Source organism: Sorex fumeus, unplaced genomic scaffold (assembly GCF_029834395.1).
Source record: "Sorex fumeus unplaced genomic scaffold, SorFum_2.1 ptg000063l, whole genome shotgun sequence".
In the NCBI taxonomy this organism is placed as follows: Eukaryota; Metazoa; Chordata; class Mammalia; order Eulipotyphla; family Soricidae; genus Sorex; species Sorex fumeus.
This window is the reverse complement of record NW_026606120.1, coordinates 57,590,587-57,618,426: the sequence shown is the minus strand read 5'-3', so window position 1 is coordinate 57,618,426 and position 27,840 is coordinate 57,590,587. Positions and strand designations below refer to the sequence as shown.

General features: G+C 49.4%; 1 non-coding gene across 1 annotated transcript; it reads left to right on the top strand.

Moving 5' to 3' along the window:
- The first annotated feature begins 22,485 nt into the window (after positions 1-22,485).
- Positions 22,486-22,587, top strand: LOC130036293 (U6 spliceosomal RNA). Its single transcript, XR_008794339.1, has one exon. It is a non-coding gene; the product is annotated as a U6 spliceosomal RNA (small nuclear RNA).
- The last annotated feature ends 5,253 nt before the right edge of the window (positions 22,588-27,840 follow it).

The window sequence follows — 27,840 nt, the reverse complement described above, 5'->3', positions numbered from 1 at the left end:
ACTAGCTAGCCTTGCTATTCCCAGAAAGGACCAGCCCCAGCAGAGGTTAAGAAAGTGCCAGCCCTTGTCCAGGAGGCTGGGCTGGGAAGTGTCTGTGTCCCTGGGTCAGGCTGTGTGCCCACCCCACAGGCCGCACAGAGATCGCTGGTGGCCTCACAGATCACAGGGACGACTATGACCATTGTCCCATCACCAGTACAGACAATGACCTGTTCTAAACTGGCAGGCAAAAGAGAGAGCAGATGAGAAGGAAGAGTCTGGCCTGGCCTGGGGCTGACGGTTCCCTTGATCAGCTTCCTGGACCCAGTGACCACCGGAGCCTCGGCCTCAGCCCCCACCTCTCCCTGCTACAGAGTCTGAGAGCTGAGGGTCCTCCAGAGCAGGAGGGCAGGGGCAGTGTGGGGAGAGGAGCGCTGAGGGGAGGGGAAAGAGAGGCTGGAGGACCGGGAGGGAGGCAGGCACTCAGCCAGGCCAGCTCCTGCCACACCCCCTCCCACCCCTAGCAGCGCAAGCTGGCTTGGAGCTGTGAAAATGGCTAGCCGCTTGTCACAGTCCACCGACTCCAAACAGCCCTCTGGAAACGTTGAATTTAAATCCAAACAGAGATACCCACATCCATGCCTGTCACTCCCCCCGCCACATCCTTAAACATAAACATGGTTATCTCATAGCTACATACACACCAAGCCATTCAATTTGCCCTCCAAAGCATTTATTGAGTACCTACGTGTGCCAGGCAATGGCACAGTTTCATGTCCTACAGGAACATACATTCTAAAAGGAATATGAGAAAGAGCTCAGGGTAGAGCAGGGGTGCAGGGACAATGATGGGTGTAAAAGCAATGGAAGGATAGTGGAAAAACTCCTGGACCTAGGGCCAGGAAGAGAACTTCCCACAGGAGGGTTTACCTCAATAGGGCTTCAAAGGATGAATAGGAGTTTGCTAAGTGGACAGAGAGGTAAGGGGAGTTTTAATTGTCTGCATCTTATCAACATCTCTGACCGCACATTTCACTCTTCTCCTTTTTGCTGACTTTGCTCTTTCCATTAGTTTCATTTTTTGACCTATGATGCACATTGTGCTATTCCAGTTAAATTCTTCATTTCCTTGTCTAGACAATTCCCTAGTCAAACTTCAAATCTTCCTCTAAAGTACCATTTCTTCCTCAAGATAGCTACAGTCCCTTCAAGATACGACTATAATTTCTCGTCGTTTCCTCTTCCTACTCTATATTATGTGTGTGCTTTTCAAGAGTAAGGACTAAGGTACCAATAGCATCTGGATCAGGGCACAGAGAAAGACCTGACACATTTCAGGAACATGTTTGTTTGTTTGCTTGGTTAGCTGGTTGGTTGGTTGGTTGGTTTGATTTGGTTGATTAGGTTGGATGGCCAGATGAATAAAGATGCATGGATGGATGGATGGATGGTTAAAGGTGGTTGAGTATATGAATGGTTTATCCAAGGGGCTACAAATAAATGAGAATTTAGGATACCAGAGGTGTGTCAAGTTCAAGGACATGGAGTACACATGGAATAGTGGAGATGAAACTGAAGAGGCTGGCACGGATGCAGCATGGAAGCCCAATAAGGTCTGCCCAAATCACAGCGACATAGGGAGGGAACTCTAGAGCTGTAGCTGTGCAAGACCGCTTTAAGAGGATATAGACCCACACTTCATTTTATGAGGAAACTGAGGTTCAGAGATGGGGGCCTTTCTCTAAAGCATCCAATAGGAAAATGAATAGCTCTGCTTGGATTATACGCGAGGACTGGGTTGTCTCTGACCCTCTGTAGGGATTAGGAGCTGAGGAAGTTCCCCTTCACTCCCTGGATCTCCTGAATCAAGCTTGGATATCTAGAATACTGCTAAAGAACAGGTGCCGGAGCTGAAACAATAGCACAGCGGGTAGGGCTTTTGCCTTTCACATGGCCGACCCGGGTTCAATTCCCAGCATTCCATATGGCCCCCTGAGCACCACCAGGAGTAACTCCTGAGTGCAGATCCAAGAGTAACCCATGTGCATAGCCAGGTGTCACCCAAAAAAGCAATAAATAAATAAATAAATAATAGGTGCTGAGACCACACATAGGCCTAGCACGTGAACACATACTTGCACACACAGACACACATACCTAGCACACACATACATATCCACCACACATAGACACACACATGCATACCTATTCACACACACAGACACACTCTCACACAGTCTTTATCCTGACTGAAACCCAGCCTAATCTAGTTCAATCCAAAGGGACAGATTATTCGCTTGATAATTGGAAGGGGCAGGCCCGGTGGCTTTCAAGGATAGCTCCACTCAGTTAGATCTGTCTCAAGCAACATCACTGAACCTCTCTCCTCTCTCCTGGTGTTGGCTGCAGTCTCATGGGTCTTCTCCAGGTTGGATGGGGGGATGGATGGGAAGGAAGGGGCATGACCCCCCAGGGCTGGTAATGGAGAGGGGAACTCGCATCTCTGTCTTTTATATAAAATCCCTGCTAAATACCCCAATGGTCCAGCTCTGTCCAATCTGTATGGTCAGAATTATGGGCATTATGATTGAACAACCTGGACCTCTTGTCCACACCAGAGGCCAGGAAGGAGCCTGGGACAAGAACTGGCCACTCATCAGTGACACGGAGAGAAAGTCGTCCAAAGGACAGTTGGACAGTAGGTCTGGGATGTCGCTCCATGGCAGAGCACACACTTTGTTTGCTGTGTGAGGTCTTGGGTTCATACACAGGGAGAGAAAAGGGAAAGAAAAGGAAAGGACTGCAGTTACCTGCTTTATAGGGAAGAGATGCTGAGCCATCAAAAATAAAAGCAAGGGCTGGAAAGATGGCTCAAAGGGCTGGCCTGCACATTCTACACACAGAAGCCCCAGGGACAATCCGGGACCACCACGTGGTCCCCCCAGCAACATTGGGAGAGACTCCCAATCACTGAACTGGGAGTAGCCCATCCCTCCACAAAAAAAAAAAATGTCTACCACAGCAGCATTTCTGCCATAGAGCTAGATGCCAAGGGTCTAACACGCACAGCAATTCTCTTTTACAGTGAGCCATGCAGGTACCCTGCATTCATTGTCTTGTTGAATTTCATTTAAATCTGGAGATCCAGGTTCGATTCCAGGCTCTGCCATGGAACTTTTGCAGGTCTGTCTCCCCAGCTGTAAAATGTGAGGAACAGACCCATGTGCTGGGAGCCACAAAGGGCCTATGTAGTATGTCCATGGTGTGTGTGTGTGTGTGTGTGTGTGTGTGTGTGTGTGTGTGTGAGAGAGAGAGAGAGAGAGAGAGAGAGAGAGAGAGAGAGTAGGGGCAGGAGACGGTCCCTGATTGCAGCAGGGGACAAGCAGCCAGGAGAGCGCTGAGCGAGCCAGAAGGCACTCGGGTCCGAGGAGCAGGCGGCTGGCTGGGTCTGACTCAGCAGGAAGAACAGGTCCCCGCTGGGCACAGGAGCCCTGCTCTGGGACCCCGCTGGCCTGGCCGCTCTCCACCGGGTGAAGGGGCTGCAGAGAGAAGTTAATGGATTACAGGGCCAGGCAGAAGGAAGAGAGGATTTTTCATTTTAAAATGTTCTGAAATAATTCATATTTGCTTTGTGGGATGGCGTTGGGCGATGTCAGCTCTGTAATAACTTCTGGGCCTTTATTTATTGTTTTGCCTTAATGATTTCATGTTGCTCCGGTGTGGAGAATTCGCAGTGTCTTGTAACACATAATGGCAGAGAAGGCCCCGCAGTGGCAGACCCCAGGGGGAGGGGGTCACGCTCCTCCACGAGACCTTGGAGTCTCTGTGCCCCCCTGAAACTTGGGGGGCAGGCAGTGAGGTGCTGGACCTGTGAGGGCCAGTGCTCATGACATCCCAGAGAGCCGGGACTATGATCCCACTTTATAGAAGGGAACCCTGAGCCTTCAGCTGGTCCTGAGACAAACTCTTTGTCAGCCTGGACTGATGCACAATTCAGGGGGTGGGGGTGGGGATAGGGGGCACCAGTCTGCCGTGATTCTGCAGCAGACCATCTGGGGAGACTCTTTCAAATGTGAGTTTCTAGGCCCCCACCCTGGAGGCTGGGGAAGAACTCCGAGAGGGTCCCAGAGCTGCTTACTCTCTTGAACCAACCAACCCAGATGAAACAGTCGCGTTTGGAGACTCAGCAAGCTGTGGCTGCTGCAACCACACACTGGGGCCGGCCAGATTTGGGGTGCAAGGATCTGACATCTCCTCTCACAGTCCATCCCTCTCACAATGTCCCCCCAGGCCCTTCCCACATTCCCCATCCTGCACCATGAGAGCTGGGCCTCCCCCTGCAGACCTCTGGCCCCTCGGTGAAGCGGGGAGAGGAAGGGGCGGGAGGGAGAGGCTTTCTGGGTTGCCATGGTGACTCTCCACCTCCCCGGCTGTGGAGGGAGGCCCCTTCATTGTGAGCCTCCAGCCAAGGCCTGGAGGGAAGCAAGCTGTCCTGGGCAGGGAAGAAGGAGGCAGAACAGGGAAGAGGACGTGCACGGGGCTGGGGAGACAGGAGGAGGGGCAGAGGGGTGGGAGCAGGCGGGGGACCCTGGACCCAGGGCAGCGGGAGCAGAGAGCCAGCCCCTCCAGATGCTGGGGTGCACCAGCCAGACAGCAGGGAGGGGGATGTGCAGGAGCCGAGGCAGGCAGGACCTGGTGCTTCGTGAGCCCTGAGCTGGCAGGAGACACAACCAGGTGGTGGCAGAGATGCAGGACGGGATACGCCAGCCAGAGGCTGGCGAGAGAACAGTGTCAGAGTGTCAGAGCCCCGGGGCTGGAACGACCAGGCGGCTGAGAGTCAAGAAAGGACCAGGAGAAGGAGGAACAAAGCTGGAGAGGCCTTCCCAGGCCCTGATGGCAGCCCGCTCCCGGCCATGTCCCGGGCGGGCTGGCATGGCCTGGGATCCCAGCCTGCTGGGCTGGGCTGGCAAGCCGCATGGCACAGGCTGCGGCCGAGGCAGATGGAGCGAGGAGGGGGCCTGACCCGCAGCCCACCAGGGAATGGCTGGGATTGTCTGTTCTTTGGAGCCCTCCCACTGCCCCACCCCCATCACCCCCCCCCCACACACACACACACACACACCCTCAACCTCCTGCCTCTGGGAGCAGAGCTGGGGAAAGGCAAAATAAAGGGGAAAATAGAAGCACCGGTTTGCGCCAGCATCTCCGCCTCCTGCTCAGTTGGCTTTCTCTCCCTGCCAAAGACCGGGAAGGACACCGAGGGAGGGGGCAGGGGCGCAGGGGCAGGGACCCTGGCATAAGAGAGGCCTGGAACCTTAGTTAGGGGTTGAGGGGGCAGAGAGAAGATGAGGGTCAGGGTCTGGGGGAACTGCCCCTCCCCCCGCACTACTTTGTCCCAGCTTCACTCCTTCATCCTCATCAGCAGGTGCAATCACCGAGACACCCACCGGACAGAGGAGAAACTGAGGTAGAGGGAGGTGGAGAGACCCATCGAAGGTCACAATCTAGAAACCGGCGGAATGGAGGGTAGCAACAGGGATGGAGAGATGGGAAGAAGCTCGTACGCACGGTAGTTCCCTCAGCCTACAATCTCAGCCCCTGAACCCCACGTTTTTCTTCCTGCGATTTCTTCTTCCTTTGTGGCCGTCTCTTCTCAGTGTTTCCATAGCTGGCCAGTGGCCTTCATTCCTTCAGGAATCGTGCTCTCAGCCTCGGCTTAACAGCAGGGCTAAGGGTCTGTCACTGAATGAGGGGAGAAAAGAGGGGGTTACCAAAAGAATTGGCAGCCATAAAGGGCTTCTGAGCGTGCAGTGACCACAAATGAATTCAAAGTCAAATGTGTCATGAACCTGAGGTGTATTTGGCAGCGCATGCCCAAGTGGCATTTCTAGGGCGTGTTGAGGGAGGCCAAAGGCTGCAAAGAGGAAAAGTTTATGCAGCCCTAGGCTAGGTGAGCTGGATCATCACGCAGATGCTATTGCATGATACTAGACATATGTGTATGTATGTATGTGTGTGTGTGTGTGTAAGGGGTATTCATGGGGTGACAGTTGTGGAGCCCACATGCATGAATACACATGCCCCCTCCGCATGATAAACACACACATCTGTGTGTCTGGTGCCATAGTCCAGCCTGACTGTATCGACCATGCACCCCAACCACACCCCACGACCAGCAGTGTTCACTGTGGCAAATAATCCTGATCAGGGGTGGAGCCAAGAAAAAAATCCCTTTGGCTTTGCAAGCAAGTACTGCTTGGCATATGGGCTTTTTGGCATGGGTCTGCCTTTCCAGGGCTCACTCGCACGGATGTGGTCGCCCAGGACCAGTGACTTGCCAGTTCTGGCTGCCTGGGGCATGAGCCCCTGAGCCCCAGACAGATGCCAGGCCCATCCCAGACACACTGTCCGGTGCCGCCCACAGCCTGGCAAACAAGGTGTGGACGATCCCATTTCACAGGTGAGGCTCCTGAGACTCAGTCACCTGTAGGGTCCAAGCCCTCTCTCAGGGGAGAGGACACCTGCAAAGCCTGAGCGTCTGCAGGTGGAGGAGGGAGCCAGACATGAGACTCCGAGGACCTGCCTCATCCGTCTGGAATGTGTCTGCCTCACCGTCTGGTCTCGTCTGGGCCCCTCTTCTGTGGCCAGGCGGGTGAGCGTGGGTGGGCTGCAGTAGGTTCCTGCTAGGTCACTCTATACAGGCCCCACACAGGCCGTGTGCAACTAGGTGTGCAAATGATTTCCCCCCAGGGATGCCAAAGGCCATAATGATGGGTCTGGGGACTCAAGACCAGGCTGATGAATTACCCACGGCCCAGGACACAGACATATCCTTTCATTCTGCATGTCTTATTTGGAGGGCAAGGGGCACACCCTGCAGTGGATACTCGGGGGATCGAACCTATAGGGAAAGCATATGCTCAGGGCCTTTGAGTCATCTCCGCAGCCCTGGGTTTGTCTGAAATGCCTATTATGTGTTCTTGAATACCAATTCATATAATTTCTTGAATTCCAATTTGAACTCTCGGTACAATGCTATCAGGAGGCAAAGTCTGGAAGCCTTCCTCCTAAGAGATTTAGGCAAACAGTTCTCAAATATTGGGGCCAGAAAGGTACTACAGTGTGTAAGGTGCTTATCTTGCATGTAGCCAAGCCGGGTTTGACTTCTGGAAGCCCAGATGACCAATCTGAGAACTGCCAGGAGTGATTTCTGAGTACAGAGGCAGAAGCAACCCCTGAGTATCACTGTGTGTGGCCCAAAAGAAAACCCTCCAAAAAATGTCTTCAAGTATGGAAACATCCTTAATAGAAGGGTCAAAGAAACCCAAATGCTTTTTGGCATGGGTCTGCCTTTCCAAGAGAGATGCAAACAGAATACTTTCATCTAGAGAAATCCAAGAAGCTTCCTGGAGGAAGAGATGAGAAGGACCTCAGAGAATGGTGGTGATTTACAAAAGCTGAAAAGGATCCTTGGTTTCCTGAGGATCAAAGTTCAAGGTCAAGTGGCATCTTAGCAGGTGAGCATGAGGAGCGCAAGAACTTCTTCTGTTCTTCTGTAGCAAAGACTGTGTGAAGGGAAGGGAGGAGAGATTTGGGGTCACTGACTTAAGATCTTGAGATTCAAGACAAGGAGTGTGGGTTTTATAAACAATAGGGAGTCAGCCAAGATTGCTGAGCACGAGCTAGGGAGATGAGGAGGGCTGGCATATCTGTATACGTGAAACCTAGATTGGATCCCTGGTACCACGTGGTCTCCCAGCAGCTCCTAGGAATGACTTCCAAGACACACTTATAAAATCCCGCCCCAAAATAGATTGTTGAGCAGGTGAAGGCCTTAGGAACTGTGTTTGCTTTTGGAAGACTAATCAGTGCAACTGTGAGTGAGGCAAACTCGAAATGAATGTGAAGCCATTTTCAGTGACCAAGATCTGGAAACAACCGGTGTCCAAGGAAAAATAAGCAAAGAAAAAAGATACTGTGCATAATATATTGGGTAGGGCATTTGTCTTGCACGCCTTACACACGGCCAACCCAGCATCCCATATGGTCCCCCAAGCACTTCCAGGAGTGATTCCTGAGTGCAGAGCCAGGAGTAACCCTTGAGCATCGCCCAAAAAAGATACTGTGCATACACATAGTAGATTCAGCTGTTGGAAAAAATCAACTCTCTTCATTTGGGCAACATGGACAGAGTTAGGGAATAATAAACTGAATAAGGTAAGTCAGGAAGAAAAAGACAGACACCAGATGAATCTCACTCATATGTGTGATAAAAAGAAACAAACCAGGACTGGAGAAATAATACAGCAGGTAAGGCCCTTGCCCTGCATGCAATCCCTAGCACTCCATAGAGTCCCCTGAGCCATGCCAGGAGTGAGCCCTGAGCACATCTGGGTATGGCTAAAATAAATAAATAGATAAACAAACAAATCTAGGGAACAGGGGAAAACAAGTACAAAAATAACCATTGGATTTGTACCTCAAAACTGGGCTGGGGATGTAGTTCAGTGGTCAAGTACTTGCCATGAACATGTGAGACCCAGAGTTCAAGTTCTGACAACACAAAAGACAGGAAAAAAGAAAAGGAAGAAAGAAGAGAACCGAAGTTACTAGATGGGGAGGAAAGAACAGGGTTCCATAAATGATGGTGAAGGGTTTTCAGTATGGAGGCGGTGATGTGGTGTGACAGCTTACTTTTTCATTTATTCACTTTGGGGGCATACAGAGCAGTGCTCAGGTTATTCCTGGTTCAGTGCTTGGAGATCACTCCTAGTGCTGCTTGGGAGGGCGGGGGGGACCATATGCAATACCAGGGATGGAACCAGAGTCACTGTATGCAAGTGCCTAAACCCTGTATTATATCTCCGCCCTAAATAACTCACTTTGGAAGAGGTGTTTAAAAGTATTCCTGCAACTGATGGAAGGACATAATCCACTTTGAAAAATAAAATTAATTTTTTTCTCAAATTGGAAATGTGTTTGCATGTGTACACGCACATACTCGTATTTCCTCCCAAATGTGTTTGTAAATGTGCAGGCCCCCTAAAAAAAGGGATATTTCCTCAGCTCTTTTGGAATTAAATTTTGAAATGCATCTGTTTATTTGAGTAGATAATATAGTCATGTGCCCTAAAATCCTAAAGCTCTTTCAGAAAACATCCTGAAAAATAAAGTTACCTGCTACTTCCTGTTTCAGCCATTTCTTTCTTTTTTCTTTTTTTTTTTTTTTTTTTTGCTTTTTGTGTCACACCTGGCGATGCTCAGGGGTTACTCCTGGCTCTGCGCTCAGGAATCACCCCTGGCGATGCTCAGGCGACCATATGGGATGCTGGGAATCAAACTCAGGTCGGCCGCGTGCAAGGCAAACGCCCTACCCACTATGCTATCATTCCAGCCCAGCCCTGCTTCTTGACCCGTAACCAGCATGATGGCTGCCTGGGGAGCTTCCAGAGATGTGCCCAGGCAAGTGTCCAGCACATTTGTATTATGAAAATTCTCTTATACCTTGTTTTCTCATTTAATAGTAATCTCCGTGATCCTTACACATCAGCACATGGAGAGCTGCCTGAATCTGTTGTTGATATTATGCTAAGAGGTCCCTACTTGTTGCTGTGCTAGAGGTTGTACTCAGCAACATAGGTGGTGATGGGGTTCGGGCCCAGGACATCATATGTACAAGGCATATGCTTTCCCACTGAACCACACCCTTGATCTTTTGAATAGTAGGTCACTCTATCCTTCCATTGTAGCTCCACACTTATATTATTTCTGTTCCTGGACTCTTACCAAAACTTTGACATGAAAGGGCTGGGATGTTGTTCAAGTATAGAAAGCTAGCTTTGCGTGTGTGAGTTTCTAGACTCAACTCTCAGTATCACCACCCCCCAAAATACCTGCAATGATAACTTGAATTTGCCTTTTAAGATATTTAGCCATACATTGACTCATTCATTTGTTTATTTAACCAACAGGCATGAATTAGCACTTGCTAAGTGCTGGCCTGCAATCCAGGTGCCCGAGACAGAACAATGAAGGAAACAGGCAAAAGTCCTCACACAGGTCCAATGTTGCATCTGAACTGTGTAAACAAGCGAATCTACAGGACAATTCCTGGAGGTGGAATCAACAAATGAAAATATACATTTAAAAATGATGGTGGATAAAGTTAAACCCCCACACCAAAGGTTGTATCAATTTATCCTTGCGATGAAGGAGAAGTCTTTTTCTTCATTCTTTACCTAATGTGTTGTTGTGGAACTCATTGATCCCCACCAATATTACAGGAGAAAAAAAAATTGTAGTTTTTCATTGTGTTCTCCTCTAATGAATAATGGTAATCGTCTTTGCATAAATTTAAGAGCAATTTCAGGTCCTTCTCTCCAATATCGTTTGCTCATATTTCTAACCCTTACAGGTCTTTTTCATATTGAGTTGTAAAGACTCTTTATCTATTAAGGAAATTAGGTCTCTAATAGCTCGTGGTATGAGTTATAAATAATTTTCCCCAGCTTATCATTAGTATTTGGACTTTGCCTATGATATTCTTTTAAACCCTTGCTTTGGGGTCAGAGAGATAGTTCATGGGGTAAGGTCTTGCATGTGGCCTTACACTTCCAACTCTGATTCAATCCCAGGCATTGCATAGGATCCCCTGAGCACAGAACCAGGAATATACCCCAAGCACCACCAAGTGTGGTTCCCAAACCCTTAATAAACAAATAAGTAAACAAAGAAATTTTCTGAGTCATAGTAACATGATCTTGGGTTCCATTAGTAGAGGTACAGATTCTAAACAAAGGGAAGCAATTACCTACCCTGGTGCCTGACCCAGGAGATTTAGGACAAAGGGGAGGAAACTCAGAGGAATAAAAACAAGAGGATGTACATATTTGCGGTCAATGGACACAAGGAGGGAGATGGGACCAATGTCGCTGAGCCTGAAGCATCTGATTGTTCTGAATATCATTTTTGTCCATGGGACCGGCCCCATGATGCAAAACCAGGGTTGATGATGGCAGCTCTGGGGAGTCCAGTGTCAGATGCTGACTCTCTATGGAAAGCAGAGCCATCTGAAAGGAAAACATCCTACTCTGAGAGGATGTGAGCTGCTTATCAGGAGAGATGTACAAACCAGAAGTAGAAGACCATCCCTCGTTTGGAAAGACCAGACTCTTTTTCCAAACTTCTCCCCTCACCCCAAGCCCATCATTCCATAAAACCACAGGAATCTTAAAATACTTCATTGTACTGAGGCCTAAGTGAGGTGAGGGAATGGGCATCTACTTTGTCTTGATACCTTTCACACCTATGACCTGACTTAAAAGAATGAGGCCTGGAGAGGTTGGGTGATTTACCTAAGTTTGCACTGTCAGACCTGAAACCCAGCTCCAAATTTTGCCACCCAAGGGTCGCTTCCTAGTCATTAATAAAACACATGTTCCTTGCATGTCTGTTGCTTCCCTACTCTGAATGGACATTGATGTGGTCAATAAGAGCACACTTGATGCAAGCTATTCAAAAAGCCACAAGATCTGTTTGCTATGGAAGGTCACTGCAAGTACAGATGCCATCACACCATCTTCACATTATCTGGTTCAATGAGACTGGTGTCTCCTTGCCCGCCTGGAGTTGTGCAACTTGGTAGCCCTGAGTGTGTCCCTAAGAAATAAGAGGCAACTGGTAAATCACCCATGAAAATGCCACAAGTGCCACAAGAAGGTTTGACTAGTTTTACTAGGGAAGGAAATCTAGGAAATCTGCCCAAAGGAGGTGTCACCTGAGCAGAGCTTGGAAAGATATGTCAAAGGAAAAGGGCAAGAGAGAACCGCTTCTATATTCACTCCACAAATATTTATTAAGCAGCTCCAGCTTGCCAGGAAGAGATGAATAATTCACAGTCCAGGAGGGGAGACAGACAAATCACCGATGAATCGCCACAGAGTACAAATGCAACAGTAGAAACAAGTGCCTGGTACAAAAGCAGAGATAAGTACTTCCGGAACACAGTGGTGATAGTGGAGGACAGGGGTCCAGGAAGGCTCCTGGAGAAGGCAAGCCTGAGATTTGCTGGAGGAAAATCGAACTCTACCAGCTTAGTGAAAAGGGGCTTGGAAGAGCCAGAACAGCGTTCCAAACAAAAGGAAGGACACGCAAACTTTCTCCCTCTCCAAAGACCGGTTTTGCCTTCAGAGACCCAGAGCAGAACTGAAGGGCTGGATGTCAGATGCTGGGGTGGTGGGCAGGCAGGCAGGAGGTGGCATTGACAGACAGGCTTTTGGGCAGGACCTACCAGGTTTCCGGATGAATGGGGAAATGGCTTCGGTATGTACCAGGATTTAGCAGGCTTAGCGACCTTCCTTCAAAGCCGTGCCCAGATTGAGCGCTGGAAGAGAAGAGTATGAGCCATAAATCCCCGGCTCCTCCTGCTGTGCCCAGTGCTGCAGAGCCGGGAGCCTCCCCGGCTCTCCACTCCCACCGCGGCGACCCCGGCTAATCCAGCCTCCTGGCCCATCTGACACACACTTCCACTTAACATTTTGTTAGCGACTCTATAAACGAGCTCTCCCTGACCTTCAATCCCTGGCTAATTGCTGGTTTCATGTACAAGACTAGCTTAATTTTACGTGATAATTACCTGAGAGTGGCAATACATATGGCATCGCATGTTGGAAATGTCAGGCCTGGAAAGCTACCAAGTGGCCGGAGACAGGGGCAAAAGGAGGAGGTAGCCGGATGGCAGGGATCGTGGAGAGGCAGCGGGGGGACCCACGAGGGGAAAGGCCTGGTGTAGGCAGAGCGCTGGCAAACTGGCACCCTGGCCTGCAGGAGAGTCCAGAACCCTCTGCTGGCCCCATGCTCCTGGGGGCACGACCGGAGGAGCAGCATGCATTTCAGTCATGCATGCGTGTGTGTGCGCACACGCACACACACACACACACACCTCGAGAACCAGGTGAGAGGTGCTGCTCATACCTGGTCTTCATCACCCACTCACTCAGCACATGGCCTGAGTAGACCAAACCTAGGAATGCTAAATGACAATTCCCTGGACAGTCCGGTTCCATGATGGACTGTTAGAGGATGGGCCTGGTAAGAAAACTCAAAGGGCCAAATTCATGTCATAGCTCCCCAGGGTTGGGTAACATTGTATCACAGAACCTGAGTGCACAACTGTCAGTGCCACACTCCCCAAGCATCACCAGGCCTGGCCCCAAGAAGCCCAAACACTGCTGGGAAGCCTCTCCCCCAAATCAAAAAAGAACTGATGCTTCCAGGGGGCAGAAGATAGTACGGCAGGTAGGATGCTTGTCTCACATACACTTGACTTGGGTTCGGTTCCTAACGCCATATGACTCCCCACTTCCCCCAAAATACTGGCGTGGTCTAAGTATTCCCAGTTCCACAAAGCCCAGGTGCTCAGATCTTTGATTTGAATGGCCGGGTCAGGTAGCCAAGAATCACTGATCCTGATCTCCCCAAGAACAGATCTCTAAATACCGGTCATAGTGTATTGTGAAACTCTTGCTCAGAAACCCCACAATTGAACCAGCACTTACCTCCCCCAAAGCCCTATGTTTGTGGTATTTACGGTTGTAGCATGATGGTGATGCCAAGGGATTATAACGTGTGAGGTGTGGGGTGGGGGTGGGGGGACTGAGAGTAGGAAAGCTCACAAAATCCAAAATCCAGAGCCCAAAAAACCTTCCCTGAAAAGTGCCCTTGCTGAAATAAACCAGATGCAAAAATGTTTTCTCTGACTTGGACCTAGAATAGTGGAATCCAGACAAAAAGTGGAATGGTGCTTGTCAGGGGCTGCGGGGAAAAGGGGTGGGAGTTATTACTTAATATCTGAAAAAATTCCACCAGGGAATGTGAGTAAATTCTGATGGCGGCACCATCTTGTGGACCCACCACACTGTTCAGTGCCTTTCCCTCTGTAATGAGAAGGATGGGCAGGAAGCTTGAGTGCTTCCATTCATTCACCACTGATAACACACAGGGTTGGGGGATTTCTATCCTCTGCATTCTAGTTGGGATAAGGAAGGCAAGGTTGCTGCTTCTTCCTGCTGAGTCCAAGAGACTGGAGAAGCCCCAAATATTCTTTACCCTGGTACTCAGCAGAAGTGTGAGAACAAGATCAGTAAAGAAAGTGGAAATGGCCAGGGCAGGGCTGGAGAAGAACATGACTCAATGGGCTGGAACACTGTTTTGCATGTAGGAATCCCAGATTCAACTCATAGTATCACATGATTCCATGAGCACTTCCAAGAAGTGCCCCCATGCACCAAGCCTGGAGTAGCCCCCAAGCACCAGTGGGTGTGGCCCCCAAGTCAGTCACCATCTCTGTGTGTATGTGTATGTCTCTCTCTTTCTCTCTCTCTCTCTCTCTCTCTCTCATACACACACACGCAGTGAACAGTTCTTGTAGGGGCTAAGGGGGTGAGGGCAATGCAGGAGGGGGGTCTCTGTCTCCAAGACGATCTAGGGAGAGGGAGCTGCCTGCTAAGGAATGGAAGATCTGTTGTTCCCTCGGCTTCTGCAGTGTGTGCCTGTAACAGTGTTTGGCATAAACACAGATAAATGCCCAGTTGCTTCTCTGTGTTTCTAAACCAGGGGTATTGGCCTTTTCACACCCGAGGACTGGCACCTAGTAGCTGAGTTCAGTGGCTGGAGCAGAGGCTTTATATGCAGGACTCCTGAAATCGATCCTCGGCACTGCCCAGTTCCCAGAGCACTGCCAGGAGGAACAGCCCATCCCACCAAGCACTGCCAGGTGTGGCCCCAAACAAACAAACAAACAAACAAACAAAGCTAATAATGAAATAACCACTGGTAATTTTCAACCAACGTTTCCTTGGGAGCAGAGTGACACCAGCGTCCAACCGAGTAAACCCTGGTTTGCACTAGACACAGGAGTGTGACCTCCCCGTGGAGGCCCCCACGGATTGATCATCTGTCTTTCCAGGGCGCAGGGCCGGCAGGCAGCCTCCAGGGTCTTGGGTGGGTGGACAGGAGGGGACAAGCCAAGGAGAAGGATGCCAGGCCAGTGGCAGGGCCACACAAGCCCACTTAGACACTCCAACACTCAAGCCCTGACTCTTGGGAAGACAACAGCCACCACCACCCCCGCCCCAGTGCCCTGGCCCGCCCGCAGAACTGCAGCCTCCTGAGCAGTGCTGGAGTAAATTACTTGCTTAATGAGATTTCAATTAACAAAAACAAATTAAAATCACTTTGGTAATTAAGCTGCTGTGAACCTCCCCAGCAGCTCTCCCTCAGACCTTAGTTTTCCATGGGAATGGGGGAGTCCATTCAGCAAAGCCGCCAAGGTCCAGGGGAGAGGTAAGAGCCCACTCAAGATTCTCCCAGGGACACCCAGCACCTCTCTTCCGGTTCCAAAAACAAAGAGAGCTGGCGGGAAGGGGGAGCACTCAGAAGGTCAAACATGGTTTCTAGATGCCAGTTTGAGTGGTAACTCAGCCACCTGTGGACTGTGTGAGTTCAGGCATGTGCACAAGCCTCCCAGGTCTCGGTTTCCTGGCCTGTGAAATGGGGCTAAACCTCACTGGGTTGAGGAAGGATTCAGTGAGCAGAAGCACAGAAGCCTCTAGAAGGGAGTCGGTCACACAGCAAGAGCTTTAAACACACTTTCCAGCCATTGGCAGGTTGTTATTCTGCGTGAAATTTGCCTCAGATCCTGATGTCCGACGCCCCCTCCAGAAATCCGTTTCTCTGATTAGGGTGGGCAAAGGTCCACTGTAGAGGTATACTTGGAAGTAGGGTTCCTGCCAACTTCTGTCCCACCCAGATGCCTCATCCCTGCATGACAGCTAGTTGCTCCGATGTGGGAACTCTCAAGCTTTTGCTTCTCAGGCTCCCTGCCCTGGGTCACAGAGCAAGTCCTCCCCTCCCTGGGTCACAGAATCCGGCCCACCACTGGCGTGAGAAGCCTGGAGAGCTGAGTGTCGCGGGTACTGGCGCCTCCTGAGAGGAAAAACTCAGTTCCCTGGCATACTGTGTGGTTGAAAAAGAAGCACCATGCCCAGTGCTGGCAGGGAGATAAAGGTCCCTGCTCCCAGCCACGGTTGCAGTTGTGAATGACGGCACGTGAGCAGGCCCTGTAAGTCAGCACAGCCTTCCTCCAGGGCGCCTTGACTACCCGCAGCCAAGGCTTAAAAACAGGCCTTCCCTTTGCTTCAACAGTTCTGCTAGGAATTATGTCTAGAAGTAATCCGAGATGGCTACAAGGATTTCAGTGCAAGAATGTTGTTCATCTGAACAATATTCATTACCAAAAAAAAAAAAAATTGGAGTGCTCAGGCCGAAGAGTCAGGCTAACTCCATGACAATGCCTCTGTGCTCTAGAAGCCTACAGAATTCTGCATTCTCTGAACATATTTGTAAGAGAGAAAAGCAGCATGCATATGTGGGGCGCTCAAAAAGTCTTTGTGCAGTTTTTATTTTTATTTATTATTTATTTGTTTGGGCTGGAGCGATAGCACAGTGGGTAGGGCATTTGCCTTGCACACAGCCAACATGGCCGACCCGAGTTCGATTCCTCCGCCCCTCTCGGAGAGCCCGGTAAGCTACTGAGAGTATCTCGCCCGCACAGCAAAGCCTGGCAAGCTACTCGTATCCTATTCTATATGCCAAACACAGTAACAACAAGTAACAACATCACAATGGAGATGTTACTGGGCCCACTCGAGCAAATTGATGAACAACGAGAGGATAGTGATAGTGATAGTGATAGTGATTATTTGTTTGGTTTGGGGACCACATCTGGCTGGTGCTCAGGGTTTACTCTGCACTCAGGGATCACTCCTGCAGGCTCGGGAGAATCATAGAGGGTGACAGGGATTGAACCTAGATCAGCCACAAGCAAGACAAGCACCCTCTGTACTACTGCTCCAGCTCCCTTTGTGCAGTTTTTACACTTTAATAACTTCAGAAGTCTAAGTGCTACCAGTTTGCAGAAAACACCATTTGCACATTTTACTCCGGAAATGTATTTTACATATATTTAGTCCTGCAAAGTTTTTTTTCTTTTTGGGTCACACCCAGCGATGCACAGGGGTTACTCCTCGCTCAGCACTCAGGAATTACTCCTGGTGGTGCTCAGGGGACCATATGGGATGCTGGGAATCGAACCCGAGTTGGCCGCGTGCAAGGCAAATGCCCTACCCACTGTGCTATCACTCAGCCCCAAGTCCTGCAAAGTTTTAATAATCAAATTTTACTTTTAATTTTTTAGACTTTTATTAGCTACCTTGATTCAGAGGTCTTGAGACAGACATTTAAAATTTTATGATTAAAAATTCAAAAAATAAGCAAATGAAATCAAATTAATAACTTAAATGATTGATTAAGTGATTCAGATTTTTTTTTTCTGAAAGAAGTGTTTTGGGCCACATTCAGGGGAGCTCAGGGCTTACTCCTGGTGCTATGCTCAGGGATCACTCTTGGTGGTATTCTGGTGATCATATACCGTGTTGGGGGTTGAGCCCAGGCCAGTTGCATGCAATGCAATTGCCTTAACCCTATACTATCTCTCCAGTCCTTTTTCTTTCTTTCTTTCTTTCTTTCTTTCTTTCTTTCTTTCTTTTTTTTTTTTTTGTGGGGAGGCACATCTGGAGGTGCTCAAGGCTAATTCCTGGTTCTGCAACCAGGTGTCACTCCTGGCAGGCCTCAGGGGACCGTATAGGGTACTGGGTATCTAACCTAGATTGTTTGTGTACAAGGCAAGCATCCCAACCGGTGTTCTACTGCTCCAGCCTAGGCCTTTTTCTTTCTTTTTGATGGATTCTTTTGGTTTGTAAAGTTGCAGTATTTATACTTGTAAAATTATTTAAATATTGCGTTAATCATTTGGTACAGATATGTGTTATATACGTATTCTTTATATTATATATGTGCATATGTAATGTTATATACATGTACACATACAACAAATGTTTTCAGTGATAAAAATTACTAGTAGTTTCCCCCCCCACCTCTTCCCTTTGTCATCCTTGTTCAATGACTAGGGGGTCACATACTTTTGGTGGCTATGCCTCGCTGATATGGGGCTGTGCCAAGGATCGAACAAGCAGCCTCATGCATATGGAGTCAGCACTTGGGAGAATACCCAGAGATGCCCAGGGCTTACTCCTGGAAGTGCTCGAGGGACTATATGTAGTACCGGGTCAACTGCATGCAAGGCAAGGGCCCTACCACTGTACTATCTTTCAGGCTATTTAGACTTTTTTAAAAAAAAATTTTGGACCAGACTCAGCAGTGTTAGGGGGCCATTCCTGCATCTGTGCTTGAGGGGGCATCATTCTGCGCAGTACATAAGGGACCTTTGTGGTGTCAGGAATGCTGAATCCCAGCTTCCTGCATACCAAGCATGTATTCCAGCCTGTTGATGTCTCTCAAAGACTTCAAAATGGCCTTTGTTAGTTTGTTTTTTGGTGGTATTGGGGGGATTAGGCCACACCCGGCACTGCTCAGGCTGTGCACTCAGGAATCACTTCTATCGGGGATTATATGGGGCGGCGTTATATGGATCAAATTATATGGATTATATGGATTGAACCTGACTCAGCCACATGCAAGGCAAGCACCCTACCCACTGCACTATCATTCTGGCCCTGGTAGCTTTTATTTTATGTGTTCATTCTTTCATTTAACAAATAGTTTTAGTGTCCATGGAGTGTCACAATAAGCAAAGCAGACTTAAACTTTCCCTTCTGAAATCTTGAACCTATTGGAGAAGGTAACCTTTGGACATGGAACAATGACAAGGCCAGACTGAACCTCAGAAGCCTGCAGCAGCCAGAAGCAATCCTGAAGCGAGAGGTTTGAGAAAAGCATTTATTTCTTCGGTAATTGGGCCAAAACACAACTATGTATATATTTTTAAAAACGAATCCCCAGAATCTCATAGTAGTACAGAACTGGACAGAGACTTTAAAGCCTTTTGGTTCTCAGGCAAATCTTCCTTTTTTAAAAAAAACTAACACCATTGGAACATCCTATGCCTGAGACTCAATCATGAACAACTTTATAACTGTGTACCTCATGGTGATTCAATTAAAAAAAAATAAAATCTAACCCCAACACCCTGGACAATTTGAATAACATCTCAGTCTTCCCAAGCTGCACAAAGGTCACATCCTACAAAGACATTGGCACCCAGGCACCTGTCTAAGGAAAGAGAGATCCTTATTCAGCTGTTCAAGTTATACAAAGGAGGTTGGTATGCACCTTTACCAGACAGAGATGTCTGCATGTGTTCTGTCTGTCTTGGGTGGACATGCTTCTCACCACCCACCCAGAGGCAGAGCTGGTATGCAAAGAGTGGCCCCTCCTTCCCTCCCAGACTGACCTGTAAAATGCAACTGAGGTTTATGACCTTCTCATGCCACCCAGCCTGGTGCTCTTGAGCCCGTGGGAGCCAACACCTTCCCAGAGTCTCCCACAGCCTATTCCCTCCTACTCTCTGGCCAGTGCTAGCCTGGCCCTGCAGACTCCTCCAGCCCAGCCCGGGTAGGAGAGGGCAGAGTGCCATCCTCCCAGTAATCTCCATTGAGATCAGCCCCAGTCAAAGTGCCCTGCCCTGGGAGGCCATCAAAGGACCCTCCTCTGGCCAGCTTCCTGGGTCCTGTTTTGTGCTGACTTAGGTTAACCGGAGAGGACACAGAGTTGTACTTTCCAAGTAGCTGGAAACCCTTAATCAATGTTAATTGGCTCTAATTAGCATATGTTAATTAATGATATTTACTACAAATTAAAGGTATGAGTGCTCCCAGAGGGTTTCCTGTTCATCCAATTAGTGCCAATTAGTTGCAATTAACACGTGTAAATGAGATTCCATTGAACCCAAAACAAACAGCACAGAATCTCTCAGATTCCCTCCTGCACCTTTTCAGTCAGCTGGGGGATCTGGGGGTGGAGGGTGGGAAGGGAGCGTGGGCAGAGAGAGCAGCTTCTCCTGGGCTGACCTAAGAGGAGGATGCTGACTCCACACACTAGCCACCAACCAGTGTCACACTGGGAGCTGGGTGAGCAAGCTGACAGCCTGGTCTGGCTGCCCCTGGGTGCTTCAGAGAGGACTCCTGAGAAATATCTCCTTTCCTCTGCTATGCTAGGAGCCAGAAACTATCCTCAAGGCATCCCTGCACCTCCCTAAGCCTAACCCAGGGTGAGGCATAGGCTAGTGTTGACTACAAATGGACTGAATGGAAATGTGGCTGAGTAACAAAGTATAAAAGTCATGTGTATGTGTGTGTGTGGGGGGGGGTTGATAGTATCACTGATAGGGTACTTGCCTTGCACAAAGCTGACCTTGGTTCGATCCCCAGCATCCCCTATGGTCTCCAGAGCACTTCCAGGAGTGATTCCTGAGTGCAGAGCCAGGAGTAACCCCTGAGTGTCACTAGGTATGAGCCAACTCCCTCCCCCCAAAGAAAGTCTTGTGCCAGTGATACCTGAGTCTATCCCAACATCACATGCTCCCCAGAACTGCAGGGGTGGACCTGATCCCCCCTATGTGGGCCCTGGTCCTCAGCACCACCAGTGTGGACTCCACCATCACCACAACAAAACTGAACTGAAGGGTCATTTCCTTTGCAGTAAGATTCAATATCTTTAGATAGAACGTTGATCAGAAAATGTTCTCTTATCCATAATGTCTTCCTAAGGCTCTTCCAAGGAGCGAGAGAGTATTCATTTTTGTTTCATTTTATTTTATTTTGTTTCAGGGGCCACACCCAGTGGTGCTCAGGGCTTACTCCAGGCTGTACACTCCTGCCAAGGATCAGGGGAGCATATGGGATATAGGGATTCAAACCCCTGTCAGCTGTGTGCAAGGAAAGTGCCCTACCTGCTATATTATCACTCTAGATTCTGATTTCTTTCCTTTTCTTTCTCTCTCTATCTCTCTCTCATTGTTTCTCTCTGTCTCTCTCAATCTGTCTGCCTTTCTTTTTTTTTCTTTCTTTTCCATTGCCAGGGTTGAACCCAGGGCCTCACACACACCCAAGTCGTGCACTCTGCCATTGAACTACATTCTCAAAACCATTATTGCTACTTAAAATACTTTTTCTACTTTACTCATTTGCTCGTGTTCGTCTCCAGGCAGCCTGAGCATCTCAGGCTGGGCTGACACGTGTTGGGAAGGATGTCAGTCAAACTAGGCCATGGAAGCAGAGCAGAACTTTTGCAGTGAAAGATAAAGAAACTTCTGCTTGCTGTATCCACCTTCCCTGCAACTGGCACACAGGCATGCACACAGTCACATTGCACACACACACACACACACACACACACACACATATATATATATACACATATCAACACTGTCCACATGTGTACACATACATCCACACTGCACACATGTATATACACACACATCCACACTGCACACATGTAAACATACATACACACTGTACACATGTACATTCACATCCACACTGCCCACATTTTTATACATACATCCTCACTGCACAAGTATATGTACACATACACACTGAACACATGTATACATACACATCCACACTGCAGACATATATACACACATCCACATCTACACACACACACACACACACACATACATGCACACTCCCACACAGGTTCCCTCCTCTCCACTGGCTCCGCTCATCAGCAAAAAATAGATCCAGGGCCAGGCCACCATAGGAAGGCTGAGTGTTGAACAAGAAGAAGCCAGGGACATGATGGGGTGAATGTTTAGTTTTCAAGGACAAGCATATTGCCTCCAAAGCAGAGTTTCGGGTGCCCTGAAAACTGTAGAATGGAGACAAGGGACATGGGTGAAGTGGCTGCTTTATTTTTTCCCCCACTAATGCCTCTTGAGAAGTGATATCTCTCTAAAGCCAAAGTTCTCGAGATGAGGCTTAATGTGGGCACTTTGGAAAAAAACCTTGGCTCCAGGAATGTAACAACAGAAAATAATTAAGGTCTAATAAGGTCAGTGTTCCACCTTAACACCTTTTCAGTTCCAGTTAAAACCTCTACTAATTTGCCAAGAAAAACCAGCCTCACTTGGGTCTTATTATTTGAATCACGTCCTGTCTCTTAATTTAAACGAGAGGCTCACATAAGGATTTTTTTATTTTAAATTACAATGCCGACTTTCTTCCAGTTGATTACGGTATATGACTCTCTGTTGGAAGGCCATTATTTTTTGCTATGATTTACAAAGCATTTAAAGCGAAATCAATGTAATAAATATTGAAGTATTGTAATAGATAATTCCATATATTTAACCGCAGACACAGTGCAGCCAGGAGTGGAGCCGAGAAGAGGTGCAGGGGTGGGGGGTGACCTGATTCACTCTGCCCTCCAGGATTCTTGAGCCCTCCCTAAGAGGCTGCACCCTAGACTCAGGACTGTGGAGAGTCAGGAGAGGGGGGTTCCTAAGACATGTCTACATGTCCACAAGGTGCCATCGGCAGTCTGGAGACTTTTTCCTGCATTTGCAGGCTGATCAATAGTGGAGGTCGGATACTCACCTCGAAGCACATAAACTAAAATCGGACACAGAGAGGATTAGCATAGCCCCTGCACAAGAATGACATGCAAATTCCAAATTTGGGGGATACTGGGACGATGGTGAAAGGAGCAGACACACTGGGACAGCGCGTGTTGAGGGACTGTGTTATCACACATGAAACCCTATTATTAATAGTATTTTAAACCATGGTGCTACAAATAAAAGTTTAAAATAATAATAAAACAATAAAGGCTGGAGCTAGGAGGTGGCCCAAAGAACCAACACACATACTTGACATGCTGGAGGCCCAACTTCATTCCCTGGCACTACATGACCCCCACCCAGTGCTGCTGGGAATAGGTCCCGGGGCCCAGCCATCATAAGTACTGGGGGCACGTGGGCATGTTCAGGTTGCTCTGAGATCCAGGTTCAGCAGAGGAAGTGACCTGGGTGAGACGCCAATCAGAAAAGACCCTCTCTAGCCTCTCCCTTCTTCTTCCCCTTCCTTTTCTCCTTCTCCTTCCTCTTCCCTCCCTGGGCCATACTGGCCAAGCCAAGCCCAGAAGTAAGAGTGAGGCCCAGCATTCACTGGTGAGCTCATGAATTGAGGTTAGGTATGAAGTGGGAGGTGGTGCCCTCATGTCCACCAACCCTCTGAGCAAGTGTCCTGGGCACACTATGCAGCAGTGAGACCCATCCACGCTGAGGTCAGCACCCTGGGCACTGCGATGGCTGCAGATTACCCCCACCTCTCCAGGGAGCCAGGTTGGAGCACCAAACCTATGGTGCAGGCCAGCATAGTTACTCTAAAAACCCTAGGAGAGGGGATGGAGCGATAGCACAGTGGGTAGGGTGTTTGCCTTGCACGTGGCCAACCCGGATTCGATTCCCAGCATCCCATATGGTCCCCTGAGCATCGCCAGGAATAACTCCTGAGTGCAGAGCCAGGAGTAACCCCTCTGCGTTGCCGATGTGACCCAAAAAGAAAGAAAAAAAAGAACCCTTGGGAGAATTGTCTTCCCCATAGAGTCTAATCTCTCAGCTGACCTCTGACCTGTGCCTCCATATCAATCTCAAAATGCATTCAGGAGGGTCAGAGAGATGGCATAGTGAGTAAGGAGCTTGCCTTCCATGTGACTGACTCTGGTTTGATCTTCAGCACCCCATATGATCCCCTGAGCACAGAGCAAGGAGCAGGAGTAAGTCCTGAGCACTGCAGAATATGGCACAAATTCCATCACCACAACCACCAAAAGTACCCAGGAGTCAGCTCCATTCCAGCATTATGGGGTACAACTCCCTCTTCCCATCCTTGGAGCCATTGCCTATGTGGCATACCTATTACCCAATATACTCTGCTCCCCAGATCCTGACTTTAGTCAAACCCTCAAACTCACCAGTGAGAGAAGCCCTGCATGGGCATCAGCCTATGGGCTAGTGCCCATTAATACACCTCATTCTCAGGCAATGCTCTGCAGAGTCATTTGAGAACTGTAGAGTGTGGAGGAAGGCTTTATGCAATGCAGGAATGTGTGGGATTGTGCCCCACACGTGCTCCTAGGCACACACATGCACTCACATAGGCCTGCACACAGGAATCTGATCTCAGGGGAAGAAGATATATTGTCTCTTGCCTTTCCACCCGAAGCCTGAACTCAAGCCCCAAGTCCCTAGGTCTGAACGTTTTCCATCATAAATTCCAGGAGGGGACATGCAGAGGGAGCAGGGAAAGGAGATTTATAGCAAACTTGCTTCCTGACACCTCTTTGGCCTACCCCATAAAATAACCATATCACCAGATGAATCACACGGTCTCCTAGGGACCCTGCCCTTGTCTGTGTGGGGGCTTGAGTGCCAGTAAGTGACATGGTCAGAGGAACACCCCCCCACCCACACACACACACACCATCTGTATTCTCTGTGACAACCTTAACTCCATATTGCATTGGGTGGTGGGGGAACCTCAAATCTAGTCCCTGAGTACAGGGGAGTAGAGATGAGGAGAGAGGGCATTAGCTCCCATCGTCCAGGAGAGAGTGGAGTATTCAGCATGAACTTGGAGGAAGCCCCAGTCCAATTCCGAGGCTGTTTGATTAGGGGCAATTTGCTTGGTGTCTCTGGGCTTTGATTTATTTCTCTAGCAATGCAGGGCATAGAATATTCTCCTTCCAGAAAGGATGTGCAAACTGACAGGAAACCATGTTGCCCAAATGCCTGGCATGGAGCAGGTATTCAGAAGTTGGTCACTTTCCTCCTCCTCATGAAAATTTTCCCTCATCTAGCACACAGAAATTGTGGCAAGGGGTCTAACCAAAGGGATCATCATGTGGCGCACCCTTTGCAGAGACAGGTCCAGTGGCCTCCTGGTCTCAGCATAAGCCGTGGGAGGGAGGGTGGTCAGGCTGGCAATCAACTCACTGACTGTGGGCAACTTCCCCTTCCACATCTCTGGCCACCCCTTAAACAGTGGGGCCCTTCGAGTTCTTAGTCATTGTTATTATTATTTTGTTTGTTGTCTTGTTTTTGTAGTCACACCTAGCTCTTGCACTCAGGAATCATTCCTGGCAGTGATCAGGGAACCACATATGAGGATGGAACCCAGATCAACCACTTGCCAAGAAAGTGCCCTTCCTGCTGTACTATCACTATGACCCTGGGAATTTTTACTCTTTAAGGCCCAGTCAGATCTTCAAAGACCCCAACACATATGATCGGTTCCCAGTGAGGATCAGTTCCCATTGATCACTACCACCGAAACATGGGTAGAAGTGGCCACAAGGCCTGCAAGATTATTGTGGGCATCTAGATAGGGAAGGAATGGAGGGCCCCTGTACACCTCACCACCCTAACCACCACAATCCAGAGAGCTACATAGTCGCCTGCAATTCCAAGACATTAACCTTCCTGCAAAGTGGGGGAGATCAGCCTTCTCGGAGGTGGGAGCTGGTGGGTCAGGCACCTGGCTGGGTAGGCCTACAGCTGGGCTCCCCCAAACCCTCCCTGCTGTCTTTTTTTTTTAAAGAAAAAAGTAAAACTTTATTTTACTTTGGTGGTGGAGAGGGCCACAGTGCTCAGGGATTACTCCTGGCTCTGCACTCAGGAATCACTCCTGGTGGTGCTCAGGGAATCATATGGGATGCCAGGGATCAAACCCACATTGGCCACAGACAAAGCAAAGCTTGTCTTGCTACAAAGCTTGTCTGTGCTATGACTCTGGTCCCCTCCCTGCTGTCTTAACACCTGGGATGAGTGGCCTCAAGGCGCTGAGCTCCGTTGCACCCTCCTCCCTTCCTTCACTGATCCTTGTTCTTCTCCACCTTTTCGGTTTTGTTTTTTTAGGCTACACCTGTAGATACTCAGGGTTTCCTCCTGGCTCTGTGCTCATTCCTGGTAGTGCTTGATAGGTGATATCGGGGATCAAACCCGGATTGGGGGGTTGGAGAGACAGTGCAGCAGGTAAGGTGCTTGCCTTGCATACAGCCAACTCAGGTTCTATCCCTGGTACATATGGTCCTCCGAACACCTCCATAGTGGTCCTTGAATGCGCAGCCAAGAGTAATACCTGAGCACTGCCTGGAGTGAACCTCCCAAAACAAAACAGAAACAACCCAGGTTGTCTGCATGCAAGCTCTTATCCCTGTATTATCTCTCCAGCCCCTCCGTGTCCTCTCTGCCTCACTCTGGCTCTCTCCACCCCTGTCCCTGAACCACACTGCTTCTCTGCTTTCTTTTCTTTTTCTTTTTTTTTTCCTTTTTGGGTCACATCCAGAGATTCACAGGGGTTACTCCTGGCTCATGCACCCAGGAATTATTCCTGGCGGTGCTCAGGGGACCACAAGGGATGCTGGGAGTCGAACCCAGGTCGGCAGTGTGCGAGGCAAACACCCTATCCACTGTGCTATTGCTCCAGCCCCCTCTGCTTTATTTTCTACCCCCTTCTTTCATCCCGTTCTTCTTCATTCTTCCTCCTCTTTCACCTCCTTCATTGGCTTCTCTCTAATTCTAGGACATGAGTGTGGGGGTGGGGCTGGTAGTGGTAGAGGAGGGCTTCCCTGTGGCCTAGCCCCCCCACCCCCATGCACCCAGGATCTCGGAAGGATCAGGAGTTCACCTGCAGGGCAGCTGTCAGCAGCTTGGGGGATGGATGAGAACTGAGGGGGTGGGGAGCGGGGAGGGGTTGGGATGGGAGCAGCTTCAAACGAAAAAGAAAGAGAGGGCAGACAGGGTACCTCTGCCCAGGCCTCCTCCAACCACTGCCTCCTCCCCCATCCCCGTCCTGTGTCCCATCCCTGAAGGACTCCTCAGCACACAGTCCCACTTGAGTCTGCTCTTCTTTGGACAAGCTAAAAAAGCAGGAGACAGTCTCTGCCCCCCACCCACCCTGCTGCCCACCAACACCTCACCACCAACTCAACTCCCCAGATCCCTGCTCCAGGCTCTTACTGGGACCCAGGCAACCTGCTCTGGGGTGATATCTGGGCAGATTAGCGCCCCAAAGCTGGCAGGCCTATTAGGAGGCCTTTGTAGGGGAGGGGACTGAGAGAGAGGAGGGGATTTTCCATTCTCCCTGCAACTGGATTACACGGGCAGGGGATCAGGGGACAACTGGCTGCCTAAGCCGCCTCTGCCCAGCCTCTGCTGGGCTCTTGGCCTCCCGCTCGGTCCTGCTTTGCTTGCCTTGGAGGTGTCTTTTCATAGGATCTGTCTCATCTCTCTCTGCCTCCCCGAGCTGACACCAAAGAGAGGATCAGAAGGATCAGCTGGCCACCCGTTCCATGAACCCTTCCATCTGTGAAGACCTCAGGGCCGCAGGGACAGGGACTCACGCCAGGACACACACAGAGAGCCAGGCCTCTGTCTGCCCAGCAGGAGGGCCTCACACTGCTGTTTTTGGGTGAGGTTTGGTCCCGCTTTTGGGGACCCCGACATGAGCTTTCAGGGCAGGAGCCCTGATCCCAATCTGACACTCAGGCTATAGAGAATCAAAGCCCATGGTGGAAGAAAACCAAAGTGGAAAGAAAATTCAGTTTAAAGAATGCAAAATTGAGGCTAGAGAGGTGTTATAAGGGGTAAAACAATTGCTTTCCATGAATCTGACCTGGGTTTTGTCCCTGGCACTACACAGGGCCCCCCCAGCACCACGAGGATTGATCCCTGAACTCAGAGGCAAGAGTAAGCCCAGGGAACCACCATATGTGGACCCCAAACTAAAAATTCTCCGCCCCTCTCGGAGAGCCCGGCAAGCTACCGAGAGTATTGGATATGCCAGACACAGTAACAACAAAGTCTCCAATGGAGACGTTACTGGGTCCGCTCGAGCAAAAATAATAGCACAGCGGGTAGGGCGTTCGCCTTACAAGCGGCCA